Source organism: Lissotriton helveticus, chromosome 3_1, assembly GCF_964261635.1.
Source record: "Lissotriton helveticus chromosome 3_1, aLisHel1.1, whole genome shotgun sequence".
Classification (NCBI taxonomy): Eukaryota; Metazoa; Chordata; class Amphibia; order Caudata; family Salamandridae; genus Lissotriton; species Lissotriton helveticus.
In genome coordinates this window covers 2054557107-2054571254 of record NC_136061.1, presented here as the reverse complement: position 1 = coordinate 2054571254, position 14148 = coordinate 2054557107, and positions in this window count along the sequence as shown.

The window sequence follows — 14148 nt, the reverse complement described above, 5'->3', positions numbered from 1 at the left end:
GAAGCTGAAATTTAAAAGATCATTTTTATTAAAGTCAAATGAGTTGAGACTACGTCTCATAGAGGCCTTAGCAACGGAATGAGGCAGTTTAAAGTCACTCTGAGTAAATGTGTAATTTAAAGAATTATATTTGCACCTTTTTCTATAATCTACCCTGTTTCTCCTCATAGTCTACCTCTCTCTGCTTATCTCATTTTCTGTCTGCACCAACCCTCTCCCACTGCCTGCATCCTCTGATGTGCTTCTGTAGAGGCCTATTATGATATGGCTGCTGGTGTGTATTAGACAGCGCTTACATGTTAAATCTTTTCCTTCTCTGCCTGTAGTCTCGCACTCTCTGTGTGTTTCGTTTTATCTCTGTCTTCACTATCTCTCCCTCTCTGTGCTCCAATTAGTCTCTGCATGTAACATTTCTTTTATTGTTTTCTGTATTTCTTCTCTGTTGTACCATTTTATCCTCTGTGTGTACCATGTCTGTGTCTGCTTGCACTGTCTGTGTCTCTGCTTGAACCATGTCACCCTTTCTCTGCACCACCTTTTCTGTGACTGCACCATCTCTTCCCCTGCCGGTAGCCCTGCATCATATATCCTTTGATTGTATCAGTTTACTCTCTGCCTGCAGTATCTAATTTTCTGTCTGCACCAACCCTCTCCCACTGCCAGCACCCTTTCATGTGCATCTGCAGAAGCCTATTATGATATGGCTGCTGGTGTGTGTTAGACAGCACTTATATGTTCAATCTTTACCTTCTCTGCCTGTAGTCTCGCACCCTCAGTGTGTACCATTTTGTCTCTGTTTATACTTTGTCTCCCTCTGTGTGTTAAATCACCTAAATCATGAAGCGAGTCATGGTTTAGGTGATGTAGTTGTAGAAAGTCGTATGCAGTATGTGTTTCAGGCCTCTTAATTTTCCAATTGTGTGTAAGCTGTGCAATTTAGATGCTGGGTGTGCTGTTGAGATGCTAAAGCAACTGTGTCTGTAGCATGTAGTAATTATTTCATTGAATTTGATTTGTACATTCTCAGTCTCACCTTAAGTCACTACACTGGTTTACGTTCACTTCATTGTCCTAAACTCTGAAACTCCATTCCTAGAAAAATATTCAAAACTCTTGCAACACAACTGCAGTGTTTTGATTAAATGGTGGTATAGAAATAGTGCTGTAGATTGGAAAAGATGGTGCAGAGAGAGGGTGAGATGGTTTAAGCACAGACACAGATAGTGCAAGCAGAGACAGACATGGTACACAGAGAGGATAGATGGTGTAGGGCTGCAGGCAGAGGGATAGATGGTGCAGTCACAGAAAAGATGATGCATAGAGACGGTGAGATGTTTCAAGCAGAGACACAACCAGTGCAAGCAGACACATATATGGTACACACAGAGGATAGTTGGTGGAGGGCTGTAGGCAGAGGGACAGATTGTGAAAGCAGACACAGACATGGTACATAGAGAGGATAGATGGTGTAGGGCTGCAGGCAGAGGGACAGATGGTGCAGTCACAGAAAAGGTGGTGCAGAGAGAGGGTGAGATGGTTCAAGCAAAGACATACATAGTGGAAGCAGACACATACATGGTACACACAGAGGATAGATGGTATAGGGCTGCAGGTAGAGGGACAGATGGTGCAGTCACAGAAAATATGGTGCAGAGGGAGGGTGAGATGGTACACATAGAGGATAGAAGATGGAGGGCTGTAGGCAGAGGGAGAGATAGTGCAAGCAGACACATACATGGTACATTGAGAGGATAGATGGTGTAGGGCTGCAGGCAGAGGGACAGATGGTGCAGTCACAGAAAATATGGTGCAGAGAGAGTGAGATGGTTCAAGGAGAGACACTACCAGTGCAAGCAGACACAGATATGGTAAACACAGAGGATGGATGGTGGAGGTCTGTAGGCAGAGGGACAGATAGTGCAAGCAGACACAGACATGGTACATACAGAGGATGGATGGTGTAGGGCTGTAGGCAGAGGCACAGATGGTGCAGTCACAGAAAAGATGGTACAGACAGAGGGTGAGATGGTTCAAGCAAAGATATACATAGTGGAAGCAGACACAGACATGGTACACAAAGAGGATAGATGGTGTGGGGGTGCAGGCAGAGAGAGAGATAGTGCAACCAGATACAGACATGGTACACACAGAGGGTAGATGGTGTAGGACTGCATGCAGAGGGAGTGATGGTGCAGTAATAGAAAAGATGGTGCAGAGGGAGGGTGAGATGGTTCAAGCAGAGACACAGATAGTGCAAGCAGAGACAGACATGGTACACATAGAGGATAGATGGTATAGGGCTGCAGGCAGAGGGACAGATAGTGAAAGCAGACACAGACATGGTACATACGGAGGATAGAATGATCCAACAGAGAAGAAATGCTGGAAACAGTTTCAGAATCGTTACATGCAGAGTCTAATTGAGCACAAGGGAGGGGAGAAATAGTGAAGACAGTGATGAAATGGTACATGCAGGGGGTATGAGACTACAGGCAGAGAAGGAAAGGATTTAACATGGTAGTGCTGTGTAATACACACCAGCAGCCATATCTTAATAGGCCTGTGCAGATGTAGATGAGAGGGTGCAGGCAGTGGGAGAGGGTTGGTGCAGACAAAAAATAAGATATGCAGGCAGAGAGTAAACTGTTACAATTAGAGGATAGATGGTGTAGGGCTGCAGGCAGAGGGACAGATGGTGCAGTCAGAGAAAAGAAGGTGCAGAGAAAGGGTGAAATAGTTGAAGTAGAGACACAGAGGTGATGTAGTTGTAGAAAGTCCTATGCAGTATGTGTTTCAGGCCTCTTAATTTTCAAATTGTGTTTATGCTGTGCAATTTAGATGCTTGGCGTGCTGTTGAAATGCAAAAACAACTGTGTCTGTAGCAAGTAGTAATCATTTCAGTGAATTTCATTTGTACATTTCTCAGCCACACCTTGACTCACAACACTGCTTTAAATTCACTTCATTGGCCTAAATCCTGAAACTCCTAGAAAAATATTGTAAACTCTTGCAACACAATTGCAGTGTTGTAAACTCTGAAAGAATATTTCCAGGAAGATTCCCTTTCATTGTAGTAATCATTTTACAGTGTGAGTCTATTTTTATTTAAGAGGAATGTGGCAGAATAATTTGTGTAGTTAGTGTGTTTAAAAATATGGGAATATATGTACTTATTTAATTGATAAAGGTAGTTTTTTTTATTATCTATTAGTGAAAATGATATAATTAAATGTTTATTTTTTTTGCAAGGTGCAACAAAATTATGATATTGGTGCAATGGAACAGCATCAGGAGAACTTTGCTTTAAATTTTGACATCTCAAATGAACTAATGAACTAATAGAGGAGTTAAATGGACCATTTGCAGAGGAAATTAATAAAGAAAATAAATATTTCTTTGATGAGACTTTGGACAGTGAATTTCTGGAAGCAGTGGAAGATATTGTATTTGAAGATCAAAATTTTAAATTTGAGGAATATCAAAATGAAATACCGGATGAAGTGATGTTGGAGGTTTTATTGGAATACGAAAAGTTTGATGAATACATGTATAATTATAATTAGAAATTATTCCAGTGAGTCTTTTTGTACTAATGTAATAATTTGGATTGTTGATGTGAAAAAATATGGGAATACATATTCTGATGAAGTGTGTTAGGGTTTACGGTATGTAGTAGTAGAAACTGCTATGCAGTATGTCTGTTAGGGCTCCTAATTTGCAAATAGTCTCCATGCCATGTACTGAAGATCCTGGCTGTGTTGTAGAAATGCTATAGCAACTCTCTCCGTAGTATGTAGTAATCATTTCACTTCTTCGGTGTATGTGTTTTAAGACATGTGAATACATGTACTCATGGAGTGAGTTATACTTTAGGACATGAAGTACTTTATAATCCGAGCCCTTGCATGATACCATACACTCCTGAAGCACAACTGTATTGCTCTAAAGTCAGAAATATCTATCCCACCATGACTCTCTACACTGTCTAAACACTACTGCACTGTTCTGAACCCTGAAAAAGAATTCTTAGCAAATTACCCTACAATTTTAAAACAGCACTGCACTGCTATAAACTCAAAAACTGGACTCACTGCATGATTTCCTACTCTGCTCAGACACTGTTGCTGTACCTACAACTTACTTATGAAGTGAATCAGTGTTTACATCATATAGTTGTTGTAATTGCAATGTAGTATGTTAGTAGTGGTCTATAACATGTTTTTTTTCTTCATAATAGATTGTTATTATCTACAGAAAGAAAAACCAAGATGCCTACCAAGGATGTGAGAAGAAGAAAATATAAACAGGCTTACTTTTCCAAGACAACACAATTACAAGATGTATCTAAACGACATTGTACAGAGAAAAAGAAGAATGCTTCTAGTAAGACAGCAAATAATTTTATTAGGAAATTAACTGCAAGAAAAAGAAATGTCGATAATGTGGAAAAGATTAACAAAACATCTGTAAGAGGAAAGAAGAAGGACTTAACAAATAAAAATGTTGAAAAAGCGTCTGACGATGAAAATGGCTTTAGTAATAGACGCAGAAATCCGTTTGTTGAAATTCGTAAGAGAATGTTTTATAACAGAGTAGTATTAAATTTATTGAAAAGTGGAAAGACTTTTAAAAGGAAAACAGCTTTTTATAAGCAAAAAAAAAGAATAGAAAATTTTGTTGATCAGGTGTTTGAATTAAAAAAAATATTGTTTTTTTTAGTAATCAATAGACTTCATACACTAGACAAGGCAATTAATCTTTTGAAAGCGAAAAGTAAGTGGAAAAGAGTAATTAATAGAACTAATTTTTGTAATGTTTTTTCTGGAGAATGGAAGCATAGTTCAAGTTCTGAGCCATTTTTAATGAAGAGGCTTACTTTCACACTAATGATTTGTTGCATGCAGTTGACACCAGTGGTCGAGCATATGAGGAGAAGAATGGTTGTCCGCATGAAAAAGAGAAAATTGTCCCAAGGAATTCAGAACAGGTGTTAGCTGATGAAGTTTTAGGGAGACGTCCTAAGGGTCCAGTGTACACTTGGAATTGTGGTAGTATTTGTAGTGTACGACAGGATTCAATTGATTTTTTTCCGCAATTTCTGACGTAAGTGTACTAAGAAAAGTATTAAGCAGAAGATTAAGATGTTACAAGAATTAGACCCCTGCCAAGTGAGAGAAAAAACAGGTTTGCAAGGTCATTCTCTGGCTTGTCTTTCTAAAAAAGTATGCCAGAGTGTTTTTCACCATTTTAGAATGTTAGCAGTGCATCATACTGAAGTGAGGAAATTAGTGAGAAGGATGTATTATGCAAAAAGTCCAGCACTTAAGCTAAAACAGTTAAACAGTGCTCTTTTACATGGATCTGTATTAGATGTAAAGAACATTTGTGAAGAAATTGAGGTTAGTTACTTTTGTGAAAAAGAGGGCAGTGCAGAAACTGATACAGTAATAGAAGGAAATGTGGAAGAAAATGTACAATGTTTTAGTACAGAAAATTATGACCAAGAAATTACAAGGTTTAAGGTCATTTCAGGAGAAAGGCCCAATTTTTCCTGTATTTGTTGTAGAAGAATTCATTATAAAAATAAGACCAGGTTAGTTGATCTATAATTAAAAAGTGAAAAGGAGAATAATAATGAGTGGAAGGAATTTGCACCTTATTTGTTGGTAGAGAATTGTTTTGATTTCGGTTCTGATCAACATATTTGTAAATATTGTTATAATAAATTAAATGAAAACAAAATGCCAGCTAAAGCTGTACATAGTAATCTTGAGTTGGTAAATATTCCTTCTGAACTGATGGATTTAAATATTTATGAGTCCATTCTGTTTCAATGTGTGCATCCATTTCAGGCTATTGTTCGTATGGAGCCTAAGACAGGGAAATTGCCTCCTTCAGATTTACAGAGAGGATTAAAGGGAAGAGTTGTATATTTGCCTCTAAATTTAAAGAAAAATATTGAAACAATTGGTGTTGAAAATGTGGAAGAGGAACCACTACTTTTTCTAGTTAATGGCGTACCTACAAAGAGTAAGAAAATCTGGCAAGAGTTAGTGGATGTTAGGAAAGTCAAAAAGGCAATGTTGTATTTGGTAAAAAACAATCAATACTACATCAATGTATATGTAGGAGAAGAGGAAACAACTATAGAAGAAGACAGTGATTTGTCAGCTGGACAAATTGAAAAAGTGGATGTGTCCAGAAGTAAACAAATTTATGAACATTATAGTGTTCATCCACTGCATTTCAAAGAAGTAATGGGGAATGCTATTGAGTTATTTCAAATGAAAGAAGCAAAAGGAAGTCCTATTAGTGTATGGGAAGAAAGCTTGGAAGCTCGTTGTTTTCATCAGTTATTTCCAACAAGTCGAGGTGGACGATATGATGGCCGACCTGTGCAGATACCAGCATCTGAATACCGGACATCAAGACTGTATGCAGAAGATCCAAGATTTCGACAATGTATTCCATATTTGTTTCACCTTCTGTTTGACAGTGATTTGTCTGGACTTTCTTATGCAGTGAACCACATACTAAAAAGTGAAGTACCACTGCAGAATATTTCGGCAAGGGACTTTATAAACAAAGTCCAAGAGAAAGACACTGTTTTGGAATCTCAGATAATTAATCTCATGGCATGTCAGCGTGCTACTAACGAGTATTGGTACCGTCGTCATGGGGAATTGAAATGTATGCTAAGAAACTTAGGAACTCCTACATGGTTCCTTACTCTAAGCTGTGCTGAGTATGCCTGGGAAGATTTACTTCAATTTCTTCGAGAGGCAAATGCAAACATAGAAAATATAGAATACAAGACACCTAGAGAATTGTGCTCTCCTGTTATTGTATGCAGGTATTTCAATCATAGATTTGAAGCTATGATGTCTTTTATAACAAACAAAAAAAATCCTCCTCTTGGAGAAGTTCTGGATTTCTTTTGGAGAAAGGAGTATCAAGCAAGAGGTGCTCCTCACATACATATGCTGTTATGGATCAAAGATGCCCCCAAATTTGGAACAGATTCGGATGATACAGTGATGAGTTTTATTGAAGATTATTCTACATGTGCTGTTCCAAAAAACACAGAACAAAAGAATTTAAAAAATCAAGTCTTGCGGTTTCAAACCCATTGTTGTGGAAAATACTGTGTCGAAAGTGCAAATCAAAGGACAAGTTCTACACAAAATGTCGTTTTGGATTTCCACGACCAGTAACATCAAAAGGAAGAGTGAACAATTTTATGTCATATTTGCGACATACTGTGACACAAAAATCACCGAAAAATACCCATAACTTAAGAAGAAATGAAGAGTCAAAGTACATAAATGACTATAACCCAGTCATTTTGTCCATGTGGAATGCTAACATGGATATTCAATATGTTGCAGACAACTCGATTGCTGTGGCTCGATATGTAACGTCTTACATTACTAAATCTGAAAAGACGGAACTAAAGGAAATGTGGGAAGAAATTTCTCATGAAAAGAGCCTAAGCAAGAAATTGTACAGCTACATCTTCCGTCACTCCTTTTCCTTCACTCCCCTTTCCTCACTCCCTCACTCCATGTCACTTACTCCCGTTTGTTTATCCCTTTCCCCCTCTGCACTTTATCCTATCTGTATTTATCACCCCTTCATTTTCCAGCTCCCTTTTCCCCACTCCCCCTCACTTTATTTCTCTCACTCCCCTTCCCTCACTCTTTTTCCTTTAGTCCTCTTTCATCACTCCGTCACTGCTTTAGTCACTCTTTAACTCCCCTTTCCTCACTCACCATACTACCCTTTACTCAATCATTCCATTAGTCCCTTCCTCCTCTACACTCAGTCATGTCAGTCATTCATTTATACTCTACTCAATCATTCCAAAAAAGTATGACACAGTTTATAAGACATAGCTCTTCATGGAGTAGTGAAGTGAGTTCTGAAAAGAACTGGTTTTTTTTGTCTTTTTCGTTTTGTTGTTTTTTTTTAATTATTTAACAATTTTATATTTTTTTTATAAAAAAAAAATGTTAACCATGAAGTGCTCAACAGGAACAAAAAGAAATTAAATGAAAAAAATTATTGCCAGGCGCATTGGTGGTTGCGAATTTTCAGCTCCATTAAATTCAGACTTTGCTCTCCGTAACAAAGTACTTCATTGCATTTGTTGCAACGGAGATGCACATCGTTGAAAAGTGGCAGGATGTTGAGTTGTGATGAAGCAGGAGATGCCCCTCCAGATGAACAGATGGGGACAGCAGGTGGTAATTGTGTTGCCAAGGCTCTGGTGGATGCCTGTGCATACTGATGAGGATGTACATTCCTTACATGCCTCAACATAGTATAAATACTAAATGAATACTTTTTATTTGGATTGCCCCTTGACAGCACACTGTTGCAGATGGTGCAAGTAACTTTTGGTACATTCACCTTTTTTAATCCATCAGGGTATTTAAAAAATTTCCAGATAAATGAGTCCTTTGTTTTCTTTGCAGGTGGCTGGTGTTGCTGCACATCAGATTCTGATGAAGAGGAGGAATCCTGCTGTCTCTCTGCCATCTTTTTTTCAAGGAAACTCCAAAGGAGGAATACAGTAGTAAAGGTGCTTCTTCCAAAAGAGTGAAAGAGATAGTGAGGGAAGTGGGTGGGGTGTTTGAAGATTCTGGAACAGAAACTAGTACGAACCAATCAAAAGTGTTGTTTTCAAGTCACATGACTTTGTATTCAAGTCACATGTTTTGACGTGCGCACACCGTGCGCGCACGCATGCGCGCACGGTGCACGCACGGCCCGGAAATAAATGACATTTTACCCAAGTTTTGTAAAAGTTTGAAAACGTGAAAAGGAGGCAAGGTAGAGACTCCCTGACCCCTTTGGCCTTCTCAGGGGGTGCCTGAAGGATCCCGAAGGCCAAAAAAACATTTTTTATTTTTCAAAAAAATCGCGAGGTGCGCCCACGGTGCTCGCACCCTTTGGCCACCATTTTGTTATTCTGAGGTAAAAGAGAACCAAAAACAAAAGTGGATAATGTGAAAAGGAGGCAAGGTAGAGACTCCCTGACCCCCTAGGCATTCTCAGAGGGTCCCTAAAGGACCCCGTTGGCCCAAAACCCCTTTTTTTTTCTTTTTAAATGGCGAGGTCTGCGCACGGTGCGCGCACGGCTCGCGCACGGTGGAAAAAATATTTAAAAAATACAGTCAAATTACAAGTTTGAGTGTTTAGATGTTGGTTGTCTCTAAAAAGAACACTTTACCTTACCCCTCTTTTCTTATCCTCATACCCCTTCTCTCACCATCACTCCAGTTCTCTTACTTCAACCCCCTTTACCCTGCTCTACTTCTTCATCTCAATCTAACTCCCCTTTCCTGTCTCCGTGCCCTGCTCCCCTTCTCTCACTCCCCCTCCCTCACTCTCCTTTCCTTACTGTTATTCCCTTACTTTTACAATCCCCTTACCTTTATTCCCTACCCTTAGTCCCTTTTTTCACTCACTCTTTGACTCCCCTTTCCTCACTCACCATACTACCCTTTCCACACTCATTCTATTAGTCCCTTACTCCCCTACACTCAGTCATGTCAGTCATTCATTTATACTCTACTCATTCATTCAAAAAAAGTATGACACAATGTATAAGAGATATAGCTCTTCATGGAGAACTGACGTTTTTTTGTCTTTTTTGTTTTGTAGTTTTTTTGGAGTTATTTAACAATTTTATATTGTTTTTTTTTAACAAAACTAAAAAACAGTTAACAAAAAAGAGCTCAACAGGAACAAAAAAAAATTAAATGAAAATAATTATTGCCAGGGAGCATTGGTGCTCGGTAATTTTCAGCTCCATTAGATTTAGACTTTGTTCACCATAGCGAAGAATTTTATTGCATTTGTTGCAACGGAGGTGGACCTTGCTAAAAAGTGGCCGGATATTAAGAGCAGAGTCATTTGACTTCTTGGCAAGTGGCTGGCGTTGCTGCACATCTGAGTCAGAAGAGGAGGAATACTGCTTTCTGTCTGCCATCTTTTCAATTCACGACCAAAAAACAAAGTCCAAAGGAGGAACACAGCAGTAAAGGTGCTTCTTCCAAAAAAGTGAAAGAGATAGTGAGGAAAGTGCGTGGGGTTTTTGAAGATTCTGGAAAGGAAACTACTAATAACCAATCAAAAGTGATGTTTTACAGTCACATGACTTTGTTTCCAAGTCACATGTCTTGACGTGCGCGCACCGTGCAAGCACGCATCGCAAATGAATGACATTTTACCCGATTTTCGTAAAACGTGAAAAGGATGCAGGGAAGAGACTCCCTGAACCCCTAGGCTTTCTCGGGGGTCCCTGATGGCCCTCGAAGGGCAAAAAAAACTTTTTTGATTTTGAAAAAAATTGTGAGGTGCGCGCACGTCAAAAAACAAACAAAAAAACAAAAAACTTTGAGTGTTTAGCTGTTGTATTTATAATCATGTAAAAAACCATAGAAATCACACACGTTATAGTTAGGGATTAGCTTTGAAAAAACCTTTGAAATTAAATGAAAAAAACATAGGTTTCAGACCTGATATAGTTAGGAATTAGCATTTAAAAAAACATTGAAATTCAATGAAAAAAACATAGGTTTCAGGCCTTATATAGTTAGAAATTAGCATTTAAAAAACCTGTGAAATTCACTCAAAAAACTCTAAGTTATAGAGGGGTTGTAGTTAGCTGGACATTTCACTCATACAAAACCATTGAAATTGCTCCTAGATAGTTAGTTGTACTAACTATATTTCGCACACCCGCAATCCACTGCTGATGATGTCACATATTACATCATTCATGACATGGTCAGTGACATCACTGATGGCATCTCAAATGACATCACTGATGACATCACTGATGACATCATCCAGTGAATGTTGTTTGCTTCGTTATTTAAATATGCATTATATATATAGCAATTTGGTTTGAAGAATGAGTGGATATGTAAACAAATATTTGGATGGAGGATTTAGTAGCAGTGTAATTGACTGTTTACTTTAACAATTTATAGTGTCTCACTAAATATAGTGGATAGTGATCAAGGGAGCTTGACTCCCGAAACGCGTTGATGAAACTCTGAATTAATAAAGAAGCCTGAATAACAAATACCCTCTTTCGAGTGCCAGATGATTTCCTGTTTATGAATTTGGATATCCTAATATTGAAAATATATATATATATATATTCACTGAAAAAACCATAGGTTTCAGGCCTTATATAGTTAGGAATTATCTTTTAAAAAACCTTTGAAATTCACTCAAAAAACTAAGTTGTAGGGGTGTTATAGTTAGCTGGACATTTCACTCATATAAAACCATTGAAATTGCTCCTATATAGTTAGTTGTACTAACTATATTTCGCGCACCCGCAATCCACTGCTGATGATGTCACATATTAGATTATTCATGACATGGTCAGTGACATCAGGTAATATATATATATATATATATATATATATTACCTACTGGCGGTCGCCAGTAGGTATATATAGTTAGGATTTTTTCCCTATGGGATTTTTGAAAATTCTATGTCTAATAACTTTGGCGTTTGTGGACGGACTTGGCTGAAATTTTCTGGAAAATGGAACATTTTGTTTCTGAGCAGCCCCTGGAAATTAGGGGGGGGTTCGTCAAGGGGGGGCCGAGAAAAAAGGGGGGTCCCAAAACGTGTTTTTAACATTGAGTTTTCCATAGGGCGGTTGGCCTCACTTTTAGCCCGAACGGCTGAATGGATTTCCACGAAACTTGGCAAAATTGTAGGGACTGGTAGCCCGATGTGCCTTTGCTAGGTCTCAATATATGTGCTTCAGTGGATTTTTTTTTAGTTTTTTTGCGTGGGTAGCGCCCGGTTCGCGAACCGGGAAGCGTTCTGGGCAGCGTACTATAAGGAAAAAAGAATGATAGACTTTTCATATACTGTATGTTAATTGATTGTTGGTTTTGTTGATTATTTTTTAATTTTTTTATTTTTTAAGCAATTATTTATTATTGTGATTGTGTTTCAAAATTTAATAACATTTCTAACATTTAACTAGTTTATGAATTACATATAAAAATGATTAAAGACTCAAACAATTTTTTAATATTACATACAATTTTATTTTTCGGATTGTTTTTCAAAATTTAATAGAACGTCTAGCATTTGACTGTCCGATATGTGTTCTTGTTGAGTGAACATAAGTTCCCACATTTGACCGTCATCATAATGAAGTAAATGATCCACAGATTCTACACATTGAACTAATTCATGGTCCCGTGATTCATCCATGAAATCTGAGTCATCATTGTCCTCAATATCTTTTTCTGTGTTGTTCTCCAGAACAATTTCGAAGGAAACATTCTGCTCACCTTCCATTTTATTGCTGTAATTTGCATAAAAAATAAATATATCAGTAGAGATAGGGCACTGTTGGGTTTAAGTTCACACAGGTACTTGTGAGTTTATAACAGAGAAGTAATCTATGGGCACTGTATGGTTTCAGGCGTGAAGTAGTACTATTAAAAAGTGCCTGTGAAGAAGCCTAAGTAAATTCATAATTATACCACAGAAACCTAAATCAATCCATAATTATAATAAAGAAGCCTTTCTCAATGTCTAACTCTTACAGAGGGATAGTATATAACTATCTGAAAATGTTTTCAAATTTATAAAATAATATCTCACCTTCTAAAAACAAGTTTAAGTTGTGAGTGAAAATGATCTTGCAATGTAGTTCAGGAAGTAGTAGTCAAAATAGCTGTGTTTCTCTCTCTTCCTTTATATATATTCAGGTACATAACCAATCAAATGTCAGGTAAAAAAAGTAGAAAATGAAAGTAATATTTTAATTGGTTGTCAATTCCAACACTTCAGATGTGTTTTGTGAAGTAATTTACCTCAGGGTATTTAGAGAGGTCTACAGGCTAAATGGTTAAATGTAATTTCAATCAAATTTGTGAAAATGGTAGGCATTGGTATGTAGTATGAGCTAATCTATATTTGGTGAAATTGTCTCCAGTCGCTTTTCTGAAAACTACTTTCCCACCTTTTTTGATGGTGCGCTTCCCAGGGAGCGACCCGGTACGCGAACTGGCGAGCGCCCCGGTTCGCGAACCTTAAGCGTTACGGGAGTCCACCATTTTGTGTTTCGGTCGAATTAAGATACAAGATGGAGGGCAAATAATGTTCAGAATGGGTAGAAGGGGGCACGGTAGACTTATCTTGACCCCCTAGGTTTTCTGAGGGTGGCTGAGGAGGCCCATATGTGCGAAAAAAACCCTTTTTTTTTAAATTTAGCGAGGTTAGCTCCCGGTTCGCGTACCGGGTAGCGCCCCAGGGAGCGTACTTTGTTGAAAATTAGTGAAAAATGTTAGAGTAAAATAATAATTGTGAGTGATCAGATGTACGGTAGCTCTGAGAAGAGCTTTTGGGTTTATGGTACATTTAGGTACTTATAAGTAGGTACCAATGCACAGTCTTAAATTCAGAATGAAAATTCTGTTGCCCTCATCTGAGAAGTGAACTCCATCTCCTCTGTAGATATCTTGCATGTAGTAACGCAAGTTATTGTTGTACAGGGAGCCCAGTCCATGGTCTCTCATGTAAGCTGAAACAGATTTGTTTACATGCTTCCTCGACTTCTCAATTTGTGGACAAAATTGGTTTGACCACCTCCATTTCTGTCTTTGGCATATATTTGAATATACCAAGGCAGTCTGAGGAAAAAGTGCCATCAATTGCTCAAAGGTGTCCTTTAAAAGCATTTCCAGACCTACCCCAGTCAAAGTGCCCAAATCATTACCTCCACAGTGCACAATTATCAGGTCAGGTTTTGGCAAATGCATAAAGGTTTTCACCAATGGTATCAATTGGTGACATTTTAATCCTCTGTGGCCAAACCACTTAATTTCCACATCTTGTAAATTGAGGTTAGGTAAATTCCTGTTCTCAGCATACCTCTGAGCCCAATAGATGTAACTATGTCCAACAATCCAGACAGAAAACATGGTGAGAGAAGGTTCTCCTGCAGTCAGATGAAGTGTGGCAATGAAATGGCAGTTGAAAAAATAAGAGTTTAAAATGAAAAAAACTGTGGAGTTTCTGTGTTAATGAAGCAGTAACAGTGATTGGTGGATTTTGATTGCTGAAAACAGAAAGTTAGGGTGCATGGATGAGTT